This window comes from Monodelphis domestica, chromosome 5 (assembly GCF_027887165.1).
Source record: "Monodelphis domestica isolate mMonDom1 chromosome 5, mMonDom1.pri, whole genome shotgun sequence".
In the NCBI taxonomy this organism is placed as follows: domain Eukaryota; kingdom Metazoa; phylum Chordata; class Mammalia; order Didelphimorphia; family Didelphidae; genus Monodelphis; species Monodelphis domestica.
The window spans coordinates 176,248,919-176,272,263 of NC_077231.1; the positions used below are offsets into that span (position 1 = coordinate 176,248,919).

General features: G+C 35.5%; 2 pseudogenes; one reads left to right on the forward strand and one right to left on the reverse strand.

The window, feature by feature from the left end:
• The first annotated feature begins 1,295 nt into the window (after positions 1–1,295).
• On the forward strand, positions 1,296–2,042 carry LOC130454263 (monocyte to macrophage differentiation factor-like; annotated as a pseudogene).
• Positions 2,043–6,059: 4,017 nt separating this feature from the next.
• Positions 6,060–7,062, reverse strand: LOC100617348 (cytoplasmic dynein 1 light intermediate chain 1-like; annotated as a pseudogene).
• Between the last annotated feature and the right edge of the window lie 16,283 nt (positions 7,063–23,345).

The following is a 23,345-nucleotide window of genomic DNA, read 5'->3' on the forward strand; positions in this document are numbered from 1 at the left end:
AGATTATATATTTATATAATACTAATTATTATGTTACATATAATATAATTAATATGTGTTAAGTAATATAATTATAATATAAATATTATACAATAATTTTATTATAATTGATCTTATATAGCACTTCCTTTCTGAAAAACATCTTAAAATTATTTCATTTGCTTCTCCCCAAAAAACTGAAAGTAAGTGGTCTTATCCCATTTTACAGCTCATAGAACTGAGGGAAAAGTTGAATGTGCCTTTCTAAGGATCACACAGCTCAGAAATATCTGAGTCCAAATTTGAACTCAGGTCTTTTTAATTCCATGCCCAGCATTCTATACTCTGCTGATTCCATGTCCAGCATTCTATACTCTGCTACTTAGCCTGTAGACGAGGAAACTGAGACACAAGGAAGTTAAATGGTTCGTTTAGTATTACACAGGTTAAATTATAATTGGAACATTTCCTTCAATTACTTAAAACATCATTTTTTGTCAGTTACCAAAGTAATCAATGAAATTATGTCAAGAACTCCTGCCCCATAAAAGTTACTTTTAGTAAGCTGCAGACCTGTGATTTTTTCCAGTCTCCTGACTTCAGATATTCCATTTCATCTAATCACATGTTTATGATACAGGTTAATATTCAAAATGATTTACTGTCTAATTGATCTGCTCATTCTATTCATCCATATAGATCTTTGACTAACTCATCTTTTCGTCCCCTTTGTTGTCCATACACAGTTTCTCAAAGATTCTCTACAGAACATTGGCCCGATGGATCAGAAGTCTTCCTCTAGATTTTTCATTTATTTATTTATTTATTTATTGCATTCAGAGAAATCTAGTAGAAAAAGCAGTGTATTATACTTCACTCTAGACACAGGACCTGCCTATTTCCCTTTCTAAGAATCCATTTCTTCAACAAATTATCTAGTCATTTCTTTAAAGAGGTTAACATCGGAATAAATTGTAGTTTATTTGTGCTTACATTGAATTTTTCCATTGTTTTAAAGATTAGCCACAATTTTAAGTCCTTTGAGACTGTGATGTTATAAGCTTCATAAGCAAAGGACATTGTTGAAAGAACCAGCACCTAGTAGACCAGTACCTTTCATAAAGAAGGAACTGAGGGCCTGCCAGGACTGGGCCTCCATCTCCCTCCCTCCAGCCCTGTCTGTCCAGCTCCATCCTGGCAGAGCAGTCTCCGTTGGGGACAGGGACAGGGTTGGGAGGCTGCAAAGCCCAGCAGCCTGAGTCCGACCCTGGGAGATGAGGGCCCTGAGCCCGCGGGGCCAGTGAGGCTGAGAGCTAAGGAGGAGCCCCAGAGGCGTCCAGAGCATCAATGCATTTCAAGAGTCGATGCCAGCGGTTCATGAACCATTGGGCCCCAGCCAACAGCCGCTATAAAACTACCTGTTATGAGCATGCAGCTAACGGTTACACACATGCACTCCTCACTGGTCCTACTATCATGAACAGTGCCCTCCTTTATCAATTATTGGATGACTGTTGGAAAAAGATCACAGCATGGATTTATGGAAGGGACTTTGTGCCCTCTTTATAGATTCCACAGTATTTCACATTGTTTAGTGGAAAAAGAATCACTCAAGGACAATGGAGCATTGTTTTCATATGTGAGACAGAAGGGTGATCTATTTCTTCATTGCAGCCTCCTAAGCATCATGGTTAAATCTCTATGAACTTGGACCCCTAGCATCTCATATGCGTTGGTTTATCTGGCTCATGGCAGCTGGAGGAACCATTTATGTATTTCTCTACCTTGAAAAGTATAAAGTGGTTGAGCTATTTTTCTATCTAACAATGGGATTTTCTCCTGCATCGCTAGTAACATCAATGAATAACACTGATGGGCTACAAGAACTTGCCTGCGGAGGCTTAATTTATTGCTTAGGAGTCATGTTCTTCAAAAGCAATGGCATCATTCCATTTTCCCATGCCATTTGGCACCTTTTTGTGGCCACAGCAGCAGCAGTACATTACTCTGCCATTTGGAAATACCTTTACCGAAGTCCTATAGACTTTATCCGACACTTATGATCAAACTTGTAATCTCACTTCTGATGCTTGAAGTCTCTTCAACTATGGGAAAAGCAAATAACATTAGTGGGCCTCAGCTTTTTCACCTGTAAAAAGTTAAATGGCATAATAGAGAAAAAGTGCTTTTTAAAAATCTTCAATATTACATAATTCAGCTATGCTTTTAATTGACATTCAAAAGAAATATTATGAACAACATTTTTAAAGTTTAAAATGATATACAAAAACTAGCTACTGTTATTTTCAATAGCACCATATTAATTGTCCTTTAACCTTGTCTTTTAATAAAATAAAGAATACTTCAGTTTATCATGGGGGTGAAAGAAACACAAATCCATTAATAGAATCCATTAAAAAAATATGTATCAGCACATCTAGCACTTATTCATTGTTCCCTGTTTGTAGAGCATTACACTAAGTGATGAAATAGGAAGAAGTCAAGTTGGTCATTCCCCCAGGTTAGAATGCATCACTTAAGGCTTTCTTCTAGCTCTCAAATTTTATGATAATCAAAGTTGAATATATTGCCACTGATGTAACTATAATGAGAATTATTTCATTTTAAAATCTTTGTTCTTTACTTTCCACCTCTGAGTTGCCATAGACTCTTTATAAAACCATTGTTTTTATTTGTTTCAGTTTGGCTCCTTAGCACTGCTTCCCTTCTCTAAGGGTCCTAGCACAATTCTTTTTTCCAACTTCATCAAAGAATAGTCTTTGACCATTTGTCAATTGAAAATGCTCCAAATTCTTATACATTTGACTCAATTCTCTATGTATTTGAGAAATAAGGGATTTTCTGAGATACTTACTATAAAGATTTTTTCTCAGTTTTTGATTGCCTTTTAATCTTAAATTAATTTTGTTTCTGAAAAAATATTTTAATTTAATACAGTCAATGTTACTTATTTTAAAACTTATAATGATCTCTTTGTATTGTTTGGACACAAATTATTATTGTATTCAGAGTTCTGAGAGGTAAACTTTTGTGTTGTAGTTTGTTTATGGTTTCACCCTTTATTTCTAAATCATATATCCATTTTTACTTTACCTTGGTATTGGCATGAAATGTTGGTAATACTGGTCTACATTTAATTTCAAACTTTTTTCCAGCTTTCCCAGCAGTTTTTGTTGAATAGTAAGATTTTTTTTCCAAAGGCTTGAATCTTTGAATTTATCAAACTTCATTTTGATGATTGCTGCTTTATAATATAATTTCAGATTTGGTATAGCTAATTCATCTTCCTTCAGGTTTTTTTTTAATCTATGCCTTGGTATTCTAGATTTTATCTTTTTCCAGATGAATTTTCATATTAATTTTTCTAGCTCTAGACACATATTTGAGTAGTTTTATTAGTATGGAATTAAATAAGTTCACTAAGGTAGAATTTTTAATATATTACTTAAGACTAACCGTAAGTAATTAATGTTTTAATTGTTTAGATCTGACTTTACTCTTGTGAAAAGTATTTTATAGTTGTGATCATATAGTTCCTGGGATTGTCTTGGCAGTTAGCCCCAAGGTGTTTTATATTGTCTACAATGATCATAAGAGGGATATTTCTTTTTTTCTATTGCAGTTGGGCTTTATTGGTAGTATAGAAAAATGATGATTTATGTGAGTTTATTTTATATCCTTCAATTGTGCGAAAGTCAGTAATTGTTTTGATCCTTTTTTGTATCTGACTTCTTAAAAACCTTTCCTTCAGGAGATTTTTGAAACAATTATAAAAACTAAATATTGATGAAACAGTTAAAATGTTTCTTTACCTATGGAAATAGAATGTGATGATCTTTTGGTCACATCATTAATTTCCAAAGGAACTGACTTGGAAGACCCATCTACTTTCCTAGGTAGATTGTTAGTTGTTAGAATACAGAGACTATCCTCTAAGCCTTTCTACTGCCTGGCCAAAACCTTTGCCAATAGCACTTCATAAACATTAATTGTCACAATAAACTAAGTCAATACTTTTTAAAATACAAAATCAGCTTAAAGGAGTGAGACTATTGAAAATCATGAAAAAATAAATGAAATCACATCATAATTTATTTTTTACTCTCTCTGCCCTAGAAAGAATCAGAAATTGGAGGAGTGGCAGTTAACAACACTGAAGAATTTAGAATTAGGAAATGGAAGCTTAACATTTTGTTTCAGTTTTTAGTACTTGATTTACCTGGTTTTCCTGTAAAGTACTTCAACCAAATGGTAAATGTTTTATGAATAGATCTCATAAAATTTAAGGGGGGGAATTCCACATTAAAACACTCCCAACTGGGATGGTTTATAAAAGCAGAGAAGGGCACTCCTTTCATTTTGATTGGCCTCGGTCTAGATGAAAGCTTTATTCATCTAAGAAAAATATAAGCAGCTGTGAATAATTTAAATCACTAAATGGCATGGATAGATTAATATTTGAATGTTATGCTTGCTTTTTATCCAGACATAACTTTGAACATAATAAATTTAGCTTATAGAAATGAAGTCCTTAAAACCCTAAATTTGGTATCCTCTTTTAAGCTGTAAAATTCAATTCATCTTTGAAGGTTCATGAAGACTGAAGAGAGTATTTCGACTAAATTGAGTAGATCTGTGGGAGGTCTTCATTTTCCAGCACAGAAAGTTACTGGGGGCAGGGAGTAGGTGAAGGGAAGACAGTAAGACAAGACAGAAATTATTATAACTAAAAGTCAAAATTCAGATTTCCCTATTCCTTGTCATCTTAGCCATATCTCAGTGGTGAGGGACTCTAAGAAAGCAATGAGTTCTCATCATTTGAATACCACATTTCAGTATTTAAATATGTAGAAAAATAATGTTAAAATTAAAATCTAGATCAGCCTTGAAAAAAAAAAGGAAGTATAGGAAGCCTGGGGGAAAGAGAGGGGTTTGAAGAGAAAGAAAACAATTATGCACTTTTGTCTAAATCGGTTTCTCAAATTAGACTGTTGGGAACCTTGAAATACCCCAAGGTTGTTTCGTTTTTTCTTTTATGTTGATTGATAATGGACATTGAAAATAATATTCTCAGAATATTTTGCTACAAGTATTATGCAAATGTTTTATTTAAACTGACACTTTCCATTACTGTCCCTTGATGTGGATAAGATGATAAAGAAGTTTATGAGGTGATGTACATACATGAAATTCTGGTCCTTTTATTTTTTTCTGAATGCAGAGAATAAATGCTTTATTAATTGTTTACAATATAAAAGACTGATAACTGAAACCATCAGGGTAATATGGAAAACATAAAGTAAGTATTAAGTCGGACCACAGAGAAACAAATATGTAGATTGTTTTTCTTTTCATTTTGCTAACCTCAGCACTTCTCTTTATTACCTATTAGGCAGTGGGCTGTCTACTTCTGCTAGTTAATTAAATCAAACTTGGTCAACATTTCTCTAGGTCATCCATCTACTTGGGAGATGACACTGACCCACAACTTTCAATACAACTTAGTGGTCCAAAGGAGATCTGGGAGCTTTGTGAGCAGATTCCACAAATGGCAGTAAACAGATGTATTCATTGACGTTGGTGCACAAAAGAGTGAACAAATGATTATCTGTCTTCTAAGAAAATTAACAGGTTAATTCTTAACCATCTTAATAACCCTAACTCTAAAACAGGCAGGGTTTTCTGAGTCAGTCTGGTGCCCAGTTGCATATTGCTTATCACCCATTCCCAAACCCTGCCATTTAAAAAACAAGGCAAAACAAAAACAAACCCCAAAGGGGGTTAGAATAAGATTAAATGGCCAGATTTCAGTTTTATAAATTATTTTCAGTTTTCGAAAATCTCAAAATTACTTCCTTTTGCAAAGTGGCAACGCACAAAGGAGTCCAACATAGTCTAGTTCAATTTTCCATTAGTATAGGTCACTTTTTGTAAGATTGGACGACAGTTTTATCCTTCTGAAAAAATGTTTCATCTCCCTAATTCCACTTTTGAAGGCAAAGGCAGTGGCAAGTTTACATTATCTCAGAAAGCTGAATAAATGGCTTTATTTGGTATTTTCAAGATGCTTCTCCATTTGTTGTAGACATTGGTGTTGTGGGATCAGGTTTTCATGAAATTCTGTCCAATTCTGCCTGAGCATCTGTCAAAACAGGTTTCTTCCCTGACTTTTTGGCCCATGATTGTAAACTGCTTAGGCTACCACTGCCCCCACCACCTCCAGGGCTGCTGCTACCAATGCTAGGGGCCCCAGGGGAGCCTGGTTTTTTTTTTTCACTCACAAGCTATTGAAGAAATTAGCAAGTACCCCTTCACATATAGCACCATATTTCATATTTGGATCAATTTTTTTGGACCCAGCAGGGATGGACGACATGCTGGCTACATTGGATGACATGCTCTTTTAGGTGTTCAAGGGGATTCCACCAGCAACTCATGGAGAGGAATCCACTGGCTGTCCAGCTATTGTCCTTACTTGCTTTGCAAACTGGGACTGCTGCTTCATAAGAAACACTTGGTCATCTTCTGCTACAATTTCCTTCTTGTTAACAAGCTTTCAGACAAGTGGTTTGTTTATAATATCTTCAAAACTATCTTCTGAAAGGTAGCTGTGTAGATCAGTGGATTAAGAACCAGGCCTAGAGACCAGAGGTCCTAGGTTCAAATCTGGCCTCAGACACTTCCCAGCTGTGTGACCCTGAGCAAGTCACTTAACCCCCATTGCCTAGCCCTTACTACTCTTCTGCCTTGGAAAAAACACACAGTATTTATTCCAAGACAGAAGGTAAGGGCTTTAAACAAAAAGAAACAAAAAACACCTAACTTCTGCTTTTAACGTTTGAAAATTTTCATGTAAAATTCCTACTTACTTAACATTATCCCTTCCTGCTGGAATAAATAGTGCATCTTTTCCCATAACAACAGCAGGAATCTTAAAAGGGAATCTGTATAATTTCTGAACAATGGACTTATATATTAATCTATATTTTTACTTTTCTTTACTGAAGTGTAAATAAGTGCTGCACCACATTGTAAATTCCTCGGGAGGAATTTTGAGCTCATCAAAATGTGGTCTCATAACATTTGGTCATTTCTGGAAAGAATCGAAAGCAGTCTAAGGCTATGACATGTCAACAACCAAAATAACTAAAGTGTCTCTCAGAGAATTGACTTCCACTGAAAATTTAAGGAGTCCTTTGTGATACAAGTCACCATCTAAGATCCACACATTACATCTTATTTGATCCTCTCTGTCCTCATCATGAACACTCAAGTAGAAATACTCTGCACCTCTTGTTTTCTTGCATTCCTCTGTTCTTCCATGGATTCTCTGAATCCTTCCAACTCAATCTTCACTAAGCAATAGGAATTTCTTGCCTGATGGGAGCTTGGAGCAGAAACAGGAGGACACCTTGCTGCGGATGCAGGACCTGAGGTTCTGCTGTCTTCCTCAGCCTTGTCGCTGTTGCCCATGCAGGTGACCAGAGGTGAAGCCGTTGGCACCAGCCAGAACCAGTGGGGAGGAGCTGAAGCAGCCAGCTCGCCCATGGGCACCATCTTGTTCAGGATTCTCTGGGCACCCGCGAAGCTAAATATGGAAGTCCCTAACAGCAGTTCTGGTCCCTTTAAGTATGAAATGGAAGAGTCTCAATCTTCTTCTTTACTGGCTTTCCTAAGTGAAGGTTCAATTTGAGCAACTTCTTGAAATATGAGGCTTCTCTTCATTCCAATTTATTACCCCTACTGTGAGCCAGGATGCTGTAGTACCCTACAGGCTCACAGGATGCTGTGAGTCAAGGCAGCTTAAGTTAACCTGCTTCTCTTGTGGTACCAAATGAAGATGAGGCTGATCCAAGATACTGTGCATTTGGCCTGGGCTATTTTTAGGTTACTTACTATCAGTCAGTTAGTCAATAAGCATGTATTAAATACCTCCTACCTGATAAAGACTGTGCTAAGCACTAGAGATTAAAAAAAGGGGGCGGGGGGAAAGAGAGTTTCTATTGCCTTAGACAATCCAGAGAATTGAACTAAAAATCAATTGTGGACAAGAAGCATAGTAAGAGCTTCTATAGTTAAATGTGAAGTGTTTGAGACTGTCTGGGAAGGTTTTATAATGACTGCTTTAACCTGAAAAGCATTTAATCTGTAATTATTTCTCTGAACTTCAAGCTTTGAGAAATCCAGGGCACCAGGTACACAAACTCCAACTAGAACAACAACCTAGTCTTCTTCAAATTAAAAAAAATGCAATAAAAATAGAAATTTTCAAGCATCTTTGTTTCCCAGTAGACAAACTGCCCCAACTATCATTAAATCAACTCTAAGAATGTGACACACTAAGGTGGCAAAAGAAATTTATATATAAAATGAAATCAAAATGGAATAACTACATAAGAAGATTAAGATAGAAAATAAATATAGAAATCCATTATCAGTAGCAATAATAAGCATGGTAATAACCTAAGGAATGAGGCCAAAGGCTAAGAAACTATTTTATTCCCTGAGAAAAGGGGCTTGTGCTCTTATGGTTATGGCTCAGTGTTCTAAGATGATGCTTCTTGCTAGTACATGACATAAATTCTTGGTCCTTTTAGAGAAATTGACACTTGGAGCCTTATTAAATTTCTAGACAAAAGACCATGAAGTTGAATCCAGAATTGACAGCCTTCATTTTAATGATGAGGAATGAAGCTTCCTCGAACCCGCGAGAAGCCTCAAGATAGGAAGATAGAGGAAGGATAGAAGTTCTATATGCCGTGAGGGGGATGACGGAGCCAAATTAGAGATATGAGGTGGCAGGAATGAGTCAGAAATCCAGGCCTTATTAATTATCAAGGAGCCACAGCAAAAACTCCCATCAGTGGACTACTCAGAAGGCTTGTACCCGTCCAGTGATCCAAATTTAATACCACACAGGTCAGAGGCATGATAGAGAAAAGAAAGTGCCTGGCCGAAGGCCAGGTCCCAGGTGGGAGAGGTAGATAAGGAAAGGAATCAAAGATGGAGGCCAAGCTCCAGCAAGGACAGGCATCAGTGAGAGCTGAGATCCAAGTGAGGAAGAGAGAGAAGAGAAGGCGGAGCTTGCTGCTCCCTGTATTTAGTCTCTTTGATATGCAAATATACACAACACATAGGGATGATTATCATTGGTTAATGACAAGGTATAGGTGTGGTTTCTCTTAGCCAGGTGAGCACAAAGAAACCTGTTTTCCCTCCTAACCTGGGGAAAGCTGGGGTCAAGGGTCAGAGCCTTTCCCAGACATGCACAAGACTGAGCATACTCAAGACTGAGCATGCTCTCTTCTAAGCCACTCTGTACATACTGTTTCCCTTGCCCATAGCTATGGGTGGACTGCTACAAGGAAATTGAGTCCTCTAGAGGTAAAATGGCTGGTCTAAAGTCACTCTCATTGTTAGTAAAATAGCCAAGTCCAGATGTAAACTCAGGTCTATGACTTGACTTCAAAATCAGCACTCCTTAAACACAATTCACTATTAAAATAATTAATTTAGACTATAAAATCTGAGCCAGATTTTAAGGAAATTGTTGATAAACTCATAAACTTACATTGAAAGCTTTCTGATTTCAGCCTCTGGGTAGTCAGAGAGAGAGGCATAGGCTTATTGAAGCATGTCATCCATTCAAAATATCTCTATGTTCTGTTAAATCAAACAATGATATATGAACAATAATGTGGCCCAGGACTTCATTGTGCCTGCCTTGTGGACTATACATGCCCTGCCTGTTCTAGTTCTCAGTGCCTTCTCTCTTGTCTTCACTCTCTCTTCCCCATGGGGTTAAATGTTTTAAATGTTTATTCATCATTTCTTCTGTAATTGTTTCATTAGCAAAATGGGATCTACTGTTTCTCATGAAAGCCTTTTGTGACTACTAACTCTGAATTGTTTTTGCATAGTTAGTGTTGGTCTATTAGGGAAACAAGAGGGTACTGGTATAAATCCTAATATAAGCCAGTAAGTTTTTCACAGAAAAAACATATATATATATATATATATATATATATATATATATATATATATATATATATATATATATATATATATATATATATTTCTAAGTATGTTTGTGTGTAATTGTGGTAGTTAAAAGTACTGCTAAGATATGGAATTCTTAATAGATGAATTACTTAAATATATGAGTTAACATGGAATCTAGAAGCCCCCAAATTTATAGCCTAGAAAGATTAAATGAACCCCAGTTTAAGTTTAAAGTTTAAAGCCTCAGGTTTGATCCTGTTCTTGTGAGAATCAACCCTGAGGGGAATCTCAGAATTAACAACTCACCTAAAATGGGGATTAAGCCCAAGTCATGTTAGTCTCAAAAGGTACTCAGTTCGATTCTAAGAAGGAGGGTGTGATATACTTTGGGAGGCTTCTGGAGACTAGAAGAGTCACTAGTCTTTGGTTTGGGTTTAGTCCCTATCTGAAGTGAATTGTTAAACCTGAGATTTCCCTTAGGGTGGATTCTCACAGAAACAGGGTTAAACCTGAGGCTTTAATGTTTGAGCTAAGTAAACTGGGGTTCATTTGATCTTTCCAGGCTACAAGTTTGAGGGCTTCTAGAATCTATGTTGACATATGCATATATATTTGCATAGTTATATGTATATGTAGATAATTTCATAACAACTCTGGTGATTAAAATTATTGCTAAGAAATCAGAATTTGGAGGGAGGTACAATGTGGATGAATGAGAAGATTTATATTCTCATGAAACTCATCTACCATTTCCTAACATACCTTTTCATGCCATAGTGATTAATCATAGAGAACAAGAGACAGACAATTATTGCCTTTTCTAATTATCTGTTAGCCCTAGATAATAAGTAATGTAGAAAATAACACTTTGCAGGGTAGTTTCTCATCCCCTTTTCATCCTACTCTATATAATCTCTACTTCCTTTTGGCCTTCTCTTGCTGTATTCAAGCCTATTCAAGAGATTAAGCAATTGTTTATCTCTTGAAACTACAGCAGGAGTCCTCCAAATCAGTAGATGCTGATAGAATCTCAAAGGAGAAGTATCCTTCCCTCCTTCCAATATTCAGAGCATGAAATTTAAATATATATATATATATATTATATAAATGGTTTTGTTAATTGAGAAGGAACTTCTGCTTCATAAATATGTCAAGAATATTAAATGAATCAGGGCTAGGACATATTCCTCAGTAGAGAATTTAAAAACAAATTTGGATAGAGATAGCACAGACAGGCTATACCAGCAGAAGTAGTAAGCACACCAATGAGACACACATTTATAGGTATACTATAAGGAGAAAGAAAATTCAGTCAGTCATCAAAGAATTTTAAAGTTAGAAGGTAGTTCAGTATGAACTACTGAATGTCATTTTGTTTGTAGGGAAAGAGAAGGGGGAGCATTTATCTCACTGATTCTATTTGATGTAAGTAATTCCATCTTAAAAATTGGTCTCTACTCAGGGAGAAATTTATATCTTTGAGTTCATATATTAACAAATTAGAGAGGGCAGAAGTCAATGAATTGGGCATGCAAATTAAAAAATTAGAAAGTGAACAAATTAAAAATCCTCAGATGAAGACTAAATTAGAGATCCTAAAAATCAAAGGAGAAATTAATAAAATTGAAAGTCAAAGAACTATTGATTTAATAAATAAGACTAGAAGCTGGTACTTTGAAAAAACAAATAAAATAGACAAAGTAATGGTCAATATAATTTAAAAAAGGAAAGAAGAAAACCAAATTAATAATATCCATAATGAAAAGGGAGACCTCACCTGTAATAAAGAGGAAATTAAGGCATTCATTAAAAATGATTATGCCCAATTATATGGCAATAAATATGGCAACCTAGGAGATATGGATGAATATTTACAAAAAAGAAAATAAATTGCCTAGACTAACAGTGGAAGAAATAGACTATCCAAAAAACCCTATATCAGAAAAAGAAATTGAACAAGCCATCAAAGAAATCCCTAAGAAAAAATCCCCAGGTCCAGATGGATTCACAAATAAATTCTATCAAACATTCAAAGAACAACTAATCCCAATATTACACAAACTATTTGATAGAGTAAGCAAAGCAGGAATTCTACCAAATTCCTTTTATGACACAAATATGGTACTGATTCTAAAGTCAGACAGGTCAAAAACAGAGAAAGAAAACTACAGATCAATCTCCTTAATGAATATAGATGCAAAAATCTTAACTAGGATACTAGCAAAAAGACTCTAGCAAATGATCAGGAGTTTTATTCACTATTACCAGGTAGGATTTATGCCAGGATTGCAAGGATGGTTCAATATTAGGAAAACTATTCATGTAATTAACCTTATTAAAAAGCAAACTGACAAAAACCACATGATTATCTCAATAGATGCAGAAAAATCCTTTGAGAAAATACAACACTCATTCTTATTGAAAACACTACAAAGCATAGAAATCGAAGGGCCCTTCTAAATATAATAAGCAGTATATATCTATAACCATCAGCAAACATCATCTGCAATGTGGATTAATTAGATGCCTTCCCAGGAGTGAAACAAGGATGCCCAATATCACCTCTATTATTTGACATTGTACTAGAAACACTAGCAGTAGCAATTAGAGAATAAAAAGAAATTGAAGGTATTAAAATAGGCAATGAGGAGACCAAGCTATCACTTTTTGCAGATGATATGATGGTCTACTTAAAGAATCAACTAAAAAGCTAGTCAAAATAATCAACAAGTTTAGCAAAGTTGCAGGATACAAAGTAAACCCACATAAGTCATTGGGATTTCTATATATTTCCAACACATCTCAGCAGCAAGAATTAGAAAGAGAAATTCCATTTAAAATCACCCTAGACAATATATAATACTTAGGAATCTATCTGACAAGACAAACACAGGAAGTATTTGAACAAAACTACAAAACACTCTCCACACAATTAAAACTAGATCTAAACAATGGGAAAACATTGATTGCTCATGGATAGGACGAACTAACATAATAAAAATGTCAATCCTATCCAAATTAATTAACTTATTTAGTGCTATGCCCGTTGAACTACCAAAAAACTTTTTTACTGAATTAGAAAAAAACCATAACAAAGTTCATTTGGAAGAACAAAAGATCAAGGATATCCAGGGAAATCATGGGGAAAAATGTGAAGGAAGGTGGCCTTGCAGTCCCAGATCTCAAACTATACTATAAAGCAGTGGTCATCAAAACAATTTGGTACTGGCTAAGAGACAGAAAGGAGTATCAGTGGAATAAACTTGGGGTAAGTGACTTTAGCAAGACAGTCTATGATAAGCCCAAAGATTCCAGCTTCTGGGACCAAAAACTACTATTTGATAAAAAGTGCTAGGAAAAATTGGAAGACAGTGTGGGAGAGATTAGGTTTGGATCAACACCTCACATCCTACACCAAGATAAACTAAGAATGGGTTAATGACTTCAATATAAAGAAGGAAACTATGAGTAAATTAGGTGAACACCGAATTGTATACATGTCAGATCTTTGGGAAAGGAAAGACTTTAAAATGAAGCAAGAGATAGAAAGAGCCACAAAATATAAAATAAATTATTTTGATTCTATCAAATTAAAAAGCTTTTGTACAATCAACCAATTCAAACAAAATTAGAAGGGAAGCAATAAATTGGGAAACGATCTTCATAACAAAAACATCTGACAAAGGTCTAATTACTCAAATTTATAAAGAGTTAAACCAATTATACAAAAAAACAAGCCATTCTCCAATTGATAAATGGGCAAGGGACATGAATAGGCAATTTTCAGATAAAGAAATAAAAATTATTAATAAGCACATGAAAACATGTTCTAAATCTCTTATAATCAGAGAGATGCAAATCAAAACAACTCTGAGGTATCACCTCACGCCTAGCAAATTGGCTAACATGACAGCAATGGAAAGTAATCAATTCTGTAGGGAATGTGGCAAAGTCAGGATATTAATACATTGCTGGTGGAGTTGTGAATTGATCGAACCATTCTGGAGGGCAATTTGGAACTATGCCCAAAGGGCAGTAAAAAACTGTCTGCCCTTTGACCCATCCATAGCACTGCTGGGTTTGTACCCAAAAGAGATAATAAGGAAAAATACTTTTATAAGAATATTCATAGCTATGCTCTTTGTGGTGGCAAATGATTGGAAAATGAGGGGATACCCTTTGATTGGGAAATGGCTGAACAAATTGTGGTATATATTGCTGATAGAATACTATTGTACTCAAAGGAAGAATAAACTGGAGGAATTCCATGGTAATGACCTCCAGGAATTGATGCAGAGTGAAAGGAACAGAACCAGGAGAACTTTGTACACAGTGACTGATACACTGTGGCACAATCAAATGTAATGAACTTCTCCATTAGTGGCAATGCAATGATCCTGAACAACTTGGAGGGATCTAGGAGAAAGAACACTATCCACATTAAGAGGAAAAACTGTGGGAGTAGAAACACAGAAGAAAAACAACTGCTTGGTTACATGGATCGAGGGGATATGATTGGGGATATAGATTCTAAATTATCATCCTACTGCAAACATCAACAACAATGGAAATAGGTTCTGATCAAGTACACATGTATGGGAAGGGTGGGTGGAGAGAAGGGAGGGAAAGAATATGATTCTTGTAGCCAAGGAATTGTGTTCTAAATTGTCTAAATAAATAAACAAATTAATTTTTAATAAATTGGTCTCCATTCTACCCAAAGCACAGTCACTTACATTCCTTCGCCTTTTACTCAAAACCACCTACTAATGAAATGACTCCAAGTCTCATAAACAAATGTTGTTGCCATCTAAATAAAGATAAAGGTCTGTCACTAGACTATTTTTAGATAAGAATGCTTCTAAGGCTAATGCAAATAGAATTACAGTGCTTATAAAAGGACCCGCATTTAGAGTAGGTATGGTCCAGGTAGCATGGATGACTCAATACAATCTATCCTTCATAATAGGGAAAAAATAAACTAAATTGGTTCACTATTGATATTAGATAGGAATGGTAAGAAGGAAGAAATGATTGTAAACAATCTGTAGGAACTAATTTGAATAGGCAGCATGTCATCTTTTAGTTTTGACTTTGGTGAGGATTCTGCATCTGTGTTCTTATATTTGAAAACCTGACGATGTATGTCTAGAGCTACCATTGATCTTTATTTGGCATTAACTAATACAGAAATTAGAAAGTTCCTTCAAATTTGCAAAATAATTTCTGTCTTTTGATCTCTATTTCCTATCTCTAGAAATGGACTCTCAAGTAGTCACTGTTCTGTGATGATGACTGAACAGTAGCCAATGAGAGGCATTCAAAGAGGACTGGAATTAGGGGTATGGACAGAGACATATGAATTGTAAAGCTAAAAAAAAAATCTGTCAGCTAAGCAAACCTAAAGAAGACTAAATAATTGGACTGTCAATTTGAAATTATTTATCGAAATTTCATTTTCTTTCTTCTTCTCTTTGAAACACTCAAGTATGCCTCCATACTTGACAGCAATCTTTGCCCTGAGGACATGATCCATTTAGTCTGTCCTTATTTTATTCCTTCTGTAATTACCCGAAACTCACTGGGTAAAGAAAAGGTCTTTTTCTAGCAAGTATAACAATATCAATTTAATAAATGTTAAATAATAATTAGTAGTTTAAAATGTTTCAACTAATCTTTTATATCTTTCCCATTGTCTTTTCCCCCAGTCATCATTCAATACATTTTCAAATTCTTGAAATGGTACGTGTTTGTATGTTTGTGTGTGTGTGTATGTGTGTGTTTGTGTATGTGTAGGTGAAATCCCTACATTGGTCTATTTATTCTCATTATATCCTTTTCAGTCTCTGTGTCTTTCCTTTAGCCATTTTCCAGATTTGAAATTAACTATCCTATTTTTCACATCCCTGTTTGTTTTTGTCCCTCCCTTTTTTAAAAGGCATAATCTGGTTCCATTTCCTAAAGAAAGACTTCCCTCATACTTCCTTCCATCCTCCTCACTCTCTATTTATATTAATGCTTAATCAACTATGAAGAACTTGGAGCAAGTCACTTTATTAAATATAATTGCATTCAGGCTGAGGGTAACACTCAATTCTATACTCATTCATTTGTAGTTGGAGGCATCTGCAAATGTCACATATTAATTAATATTAAATTCTATGGTTAGTTAATACTGAATATCAAATCAGTATGACTGCAGAATGATCTAAAATTATCAATTTTTCATAAACAAATGACCTTTGGGTGAATGTAATATCATTTGGGACAATTTAGAAGTTCTAATAGTTCACCGTATTCACACCACCCTAATTTAAATCAGTTAAACAACTATGTTGTAGATGTTTGTTTCCAAAGATTTTTTCTCACAATTAAGATATGAATTAATGAAAATTTACATATATATGTATATATATGTTAAAATCACAATGGATATATGATTTAGACATAAAGGGTGATAGCAAAATCAAATAGGAGATCATAGAATAGTTTACCTATCAATTCTTTGAATGAGGGAAGAATTTATGGACAAAAAACACATAAAGAGCATCTCATTAAACTAAAAAGCTTTAACATATGTGAAACAAATATACCTAAGATTAGAAGGGAAATAAACAAACAAATTTTTTAAAAAGCAGGGAAAACTTTTTTATAATAAATATCTTCCCAAAAGGACTTGTTTTACAAATATATAGAGAAATAAGTCAAATTTATAAAAATAATAAGCATTCCACAATAGACAAATGGTCAAAAGATATGAATGAGTTCTAAGATGAAGAACTTAAAAATTTCTATAGTTATACAAAAAATCTCCAAATCACTGTTAGAGAAACAAAAAACAACTCTGAGGTACCGCCCCACACATATCATATTGACTAAGAGGACTAAAAATGAAAATGATAAATGTTGGATGAGATGGAAAAATTGGAATAGCAATAAACTGTTGCTGGAGTTGTGGACTGATACACTCATTCTGACAAGCAATTTGGAACTATACCCACAAGTCTACTAGACTGTGCATCCTCTTTGGTTCAGCTACTATATCTATGGCTATACCAAAGTAATCAAAGAAAGGGGGGGAGAGGCATTTGTACAAAAATATTCACCACAGTCTTTTTGTGTGCCTGGAAAGCAAAGAACTGGAAAGTGAAATGCCCATCAATTATGGAATGCCTGAACAAGTTGCAGCATATGATTGTAATGCAATACTATTTTGCCATAAGAAACAGTATACTTTCAGAAAAAAAAAGAATTATATGAACTGATTCAAAGTGAAGTAAGCAGAACCTGACAGAAGCAGCTGGCGAACCCACATTAACCATGCCGCCACCACCTTTGAAGATGAGCGACGTCAACGTCTTGCCGCTGCGCGTGAACGCTGACACCAGGCCACAACCGCACCTCCCGTAACAACTGGCGTCCCATGCCCCATGTGCCACAAACTGTGCGCCTCAGCCTTTGGACTCCAAAGCCACATGAGGGTACATCAATAGATGATAATGCACAAAGACAATTGTCATTCTCGGCTTCCAAGAGACTACTACTATACTATACTTTCAGAAAAAAACAAAAAAGAATTATATGAACTGATTCAAAGTGAAGTAAGCAGAACCAGGAAAACACTGTACACAGTACAAGCAATATTATACAATAACCAATTGTGAATGACTTAACTAATATCAGCAATGCAAGAATCAGACAACTCTAAAACATTCATGATAAAAAAAATGTTTTTTACCGCTATAGAATTAACTCATTAAGTCTGAATGAAGATCAAAACACAATCTTTCATTTTGCTCCCTTCAAGAGTTTTTTCTTGTGTGTGAAATGTCTTATTTCACAACATGACAAATGTAGAAATATGTGTAGCACATGTATAGCTTATGTAAGATTACTGGTAGTCTTGAGGAGGAAAGAAGAAAGGAAGGTTCAGAATTTGGATTGCAAATATTAAAAATTGTTTTCACATCTAATTGGATAAATATACAATAAAATTACTGGGAGATTTTTAAAAAGGTATATGCTTAGGTATGTGTTTACACTGTTATAAGGAAGGGAGGGTTAGACAAGTTTGAAGAGGCCTGAAACTAACAGGGAGAGAATTCTAGAACGGAAAAGTAAGGAAGAGACAGTTAACTGAGTTTTAGGGGTCCTTCTCTGGTTTTGACCTGGGGAGATGGGTTGCTTTTCCTTAGTGGCTGATACTACCCTATACTACCCTGAATTCCCTACCCTGTCTTACTGCCCTGCTGTCCTGCTGCCATGCTGATCTGTTGTGATCCTGAACCATCTGGCATCTGACTGTGAGATCAGGCCTGGGTCCTTTTGATCTAGGACCTTCCCTGGGCCCTATCAGGCTTACACAGACCCTTTTCTTAAAACCAGCTAAGGGGGGTTTAGTTTAGCCAAGATCTGGGACTGGGAAGTTATTTAGTAAGGAGAAGATTAGAGTAGGAAAAATCACTCTGAAGAAATCTCTGTGAAGAGATATTAGATCCTAGGGTATCAGTTAGAAGATTTAGCTTTAGGTTATCCCATACCCTATTACCTTATTGTTTTTTATTAAACCTCCTTTACCATTTCGCTGAGTGATCTATGTGTGTAGTCTCAGTCCAGGCTTTGCCTGGCTGGGTTTTGTTGGTCTTCCCAAACACAGATAATCTTCTGATACTGGTCCAACATAATTCATTGATACGCATCCCCAACTCCTTTCTTCTTTTTTACAACACACACACACACACACACACACACACACAAGGTATATAGCAAACTCTGTATAGCAAACAGGATTAAGTGACTTGGCCAGGGTCACACAGTAAGTGTCTGAGGTTAAAACTAAACTCAGGTCTTCCTAATTCCAGGGCAAGCACTCTTTCCATTGAGACACTTAGCTGCCTTTATGCATATATTTTATATATCTATATCAATATCTATAAATAAAATATATATGAACATATACCTAAAGGTATAGATCCATCTCTATTAACTCTATCTATATTTTTATGCATTTCTATCTTTGTTTCTAGGTCCACCTTACCTGAACATTCATGAATGACAGAGATCATTCCTATTGTACCTCACCAATTGCTTCTATGATTACATACTGTTTATTCATTGCCCTTGATATCTAGATTCTTAAAGGGGAGAGGAAAGAAGGCAAAAATGTTTTTAGTAGCTTAAAACTTTGGAGAAATTTGGTTTTACAAACTACAAGCCTCAGTGGATTCATCATTTTCTGTATGTGTGAAATGTTCTTAACAACAGCAAAGACTTGAGATGGGGATGACAGCAAAAGAAGATGCAGATAGAGAGTGAGTAAGGCTTCAGCACCCTGCTTCCTCTTCTGGAAGGGAATTCTGGAAAATCTCAAAAGAAATTCATGATGAAAGTCACTGGCCTAAAGACCTAGTAAAGTTTCAAAATTTATAGAAATCGGGACATCCACTTATATATGTATGTAATTATGTATAGGTGTGTATCTGTATATGTATGTACATTGTGTTTGTGTATAGAGAGACAGAGATAGAGAAATATGGTAGCATAGAAGATATTTTCTCTATGACCTATTTCAGTATTTTCAAATGACTGAAAAAGGTGGACTGAAGCCATTAAGCTTTACCATTATTTAGACAAAAATTTCCACTAGGATTATTTTTTCATAGCTACTTATTTTCCTTTTATCTATCATGAGTCTATGAGACACGGCTTCTGGTCTATATCAACTAAAGTTTTAATTGACATCATTTGAAATGTAATAAGAAAAACAGATTATGAAAACATGATAGTTCCTTTTCCAAGGGCAAGTATGGTATTGGAAAATGTCAAGTTCTGGAACTATCTGAATTGCCATAAATTGAACATGTCTGGACCTATCAAAATATGAAGCATTAGGGGACACAGCTGTGGAAAAGAATTAATCTGTTACACAAATATTTCAAGAATAAGAACACATTTTATGTCTCCTTTCAGTTTCTAATATTGTCTTTGTTTAAAAGATGCACCTATAAAATGCTTTAGAATAAACAGCCACCGAATCAATAAGTTATAAATTCATAAAAGCTACTCAAAACTATTTAAATTTACCACCTTAAAAGGTCCATTAATGCCTCACTCAGACCTGTATTAAAATAGTTGGTCTGAAAACTCTCCTCTGTAAGACATAAACATGTTTAGCATTCTTGTCAACCAAAAGACCTAAAAGGATTACACTTTAGAACATATGCAGGATGTGTTATGTAGAGTGGGCAAATAGCTATTCCAATACTGCCTAAACCATTTGGAAGAGTGTTCCTTCATACACCCTTGAATCATATGAACTGGGGGGAACAGAGAGAAAAATATTTTAACAATTTATTTTTGTTTATTTGGCTAGGATAGCTTGTCATGAAACATTCACTGAACATAATTAGCTCCTCTACAGTCCTAATCCAAACCTCTTTGGATGCAGGAATTGGTTGACCAGATGGTAAGCAGCAACATAATGCCTCAGCAAATGGAGACTTGAGTTCAGGTTCACAGGCCACAGGACAACAGAGGCAGATTGTGCCATGTAAGTGATGTATTAAACTCAGAGGAGTTGGAGTTGGCAACTGTCAATATAGGCTTCTTGCCAAAGGGCAAACCAAATGCTGTCTTTCCTAGGCCTGAATCCACAATAATGTGATTGTTTGGGGGAAAAAAGGGGGCAAAAATGGGTAGGAAAGTGGAGCTATTTTAACTACCAAAGAGCAAATTGAGAATAGTCTGATTTCCCAAGGGTGTTTGCCAGAAAACGCCCCAATTCCCTGCAAAAAAAAAAAAAAGCATATCATTTTTCTATTACCTTGCATACAAAGACATTATCTTAGAGGCCTCTTTTGATTTTAATTATTGACACTTATTGGTTAGTAGGATGCTTTATGACTCACCCTGACAGTGTTTAATGGAAGATAAGCTTAATTGCAAAAAAAAAAAAAAAGTAAAGGAAAAATTCATTATAAGTCCTGAAACCCCAACATTATGGGCAAAGCAGACTCCCCAAATGGAAATTGAGCAATTTAAGATGTCTTAATGAGATTTAAAACCACAGCTTAGAAAAACTAAATTAGCTAGATTGAACAGGATAAAATATTCTGAGATAAAGCATATGTTCATTACTAGATTACTCAAGATATTCTCTACATCCATCACAGAGCTGGTACTTATAAAACTAAGACTTCAGCAAAGAGTAACAAAAATAATGAAAACTTTAAAAAGTATTGTGTCTCTTTCCAAGTACATATGAAATATGTATGAAAATCTTTAGCAGAATTAATTTTAATGCCACCAAAATAACAAGCAATCTCAAGAGACTTTTAAAAAGATAACCAATAAGTTTAATTAAGATTTGTCATAGGAGAGAGGAAATTGTATAGCAAACTAAATGTTCCCATTCATTCAGTTTAGATGCAAAAGTTCATAAAGTTCCTATTTATCTCATCATTTCATTATGGTTGCCATAGTAATCATATTACATGACCAGGTTCATTTTTAATTCAACTCTCCCCACTCAGAGCTGTCATGATCTGGTGGCTCGATTAGAGGTCACTCAACACCATTTATTGGAATGCAGCAATTGTAGATCATGGTATTATCTTGCTGTGGTGAGGTGGGAAGAGTGAAAAAGAAATATTGGGAATAAACATACACTGCCATTAAGGGGAAAATATCTCTGAGATTATGTCTTAGCACAATTTCTGTCTCATAACAAGTCCTTAATAAATGTTAACTGACTGACTGAATCACATTTGTTAAGAGAATAAGTTAAACCATTCCTTCATCTCCTTCTCATTCTCAACCTGCCTCCACCCCTCCACTCCCTATAACAACAAAAAAAAGTTTCTATAATTGTTTCAGGGATAAATATTTTACACTGGAATCTATACATGAAAAAGTAGAAAATAAGCAAAAGCATATATTTTTTAAAGAAAAATATTAGTATGGATGGAGAACTCCATCCATATGACATGAAGAGCTTAAGTGACCTGGCTGGAGTCACAAAGTCAGTTCCTGCCAGGGGTAGAACTGGATCCAGATCTGTGTGGTTGAGAAGCCATCTTTTTTCTTTAAATTCTCTTAATATTATAAGAAAGACATGTAAACTTTTTGCCAAAGTAAATATTATAGTCTACTATAACTATAACCCTCCCATGCTCAAAACCTTTCAGTGATTCCTTATTTCCTATAGAATGAAATACAAATGCTTTACAAAAGCACCAAAGACCCTCCACAATCTGATTGACTCAATCTTCTTTTTCAGTATTCTTTCAAATTATTACCCTTCTTACACTCAATGATTTAGTCAGATGGGAGCATGCATTATTTTCTGAAAACACTCTGCATTCTCTTGGCCTCCATGTATTTAAAAATTCCTGGGATATGCTTCTGCCTTTGAAGCATTATCTTTGTCTTGGATATACTTGTTCCTTCAAGAGTCAATGCCAGCAATGTTGGAGACTTCCGGGTAATCATGGCTGCAATCTAGACGCCACACGCTTCCTCTCCCCTGCTCTGAACAAAACAGACTACTTCAAAGGAGCATAAAAATCACCTTTGGCGGAACAGGACTCCCCAGTACCCCACAGAGGCAAAGGTACACTATAATAAGAAGGAGGAAAAGCTTGCACATAAACTTGAAATGAGCCTCCCTTCCCCCAACCCCCACCTCCCCTACCAAACCAGAGTGAGCTACCTGAGCACTCACAGGGACAGCGAGTGAGTGGGGAAGGTCTCTGTCTGGGGGGGGGGGGTCACTCCAGGGTCCTTGGGATCTGGGGACTGCCAGGAAAAAACATCGCAGGGCAGATTAACGGGAGAACCCAGCTCTGAGCACGGGGCTCCGTGGAGCTGTACTTGGGGAGGTTGAGCTGAACATCTGGGCAGAGCTAAACACCAGGGGCAGACCACGACCACGCACTGATTATCTAGACAAAGTACTGGTAAATATAATTAAAAAAAGGAAAGAAGAAAGGCAAATTAACAGCATCAAGGATGAAAAGGGGGATCTCACCTCCAATGAAGAGTAATTTAAGGCAATCTTAAAAACTACTTTGCCCAACTATATGGCAATAAATATACCAACCTAGGTGATATGGATGAATATTTACAAAAATATAAATTGCCTAGACTAACAGAAGAAGAAATAGATTTCTTAAATAATCCCATATCAGAAAAAGAAATCCAATAGGCCATCAAAGAACTTCCTAAGAAAAAATCCCCAGGGCCTGATGGATTCACCAGCGAATTCTATCAAACATTCAGAGAACAGTTAATCCCAATACTATACAAACTATTTGACATAATAAGCAAAGAGGGAGTTCTACCAA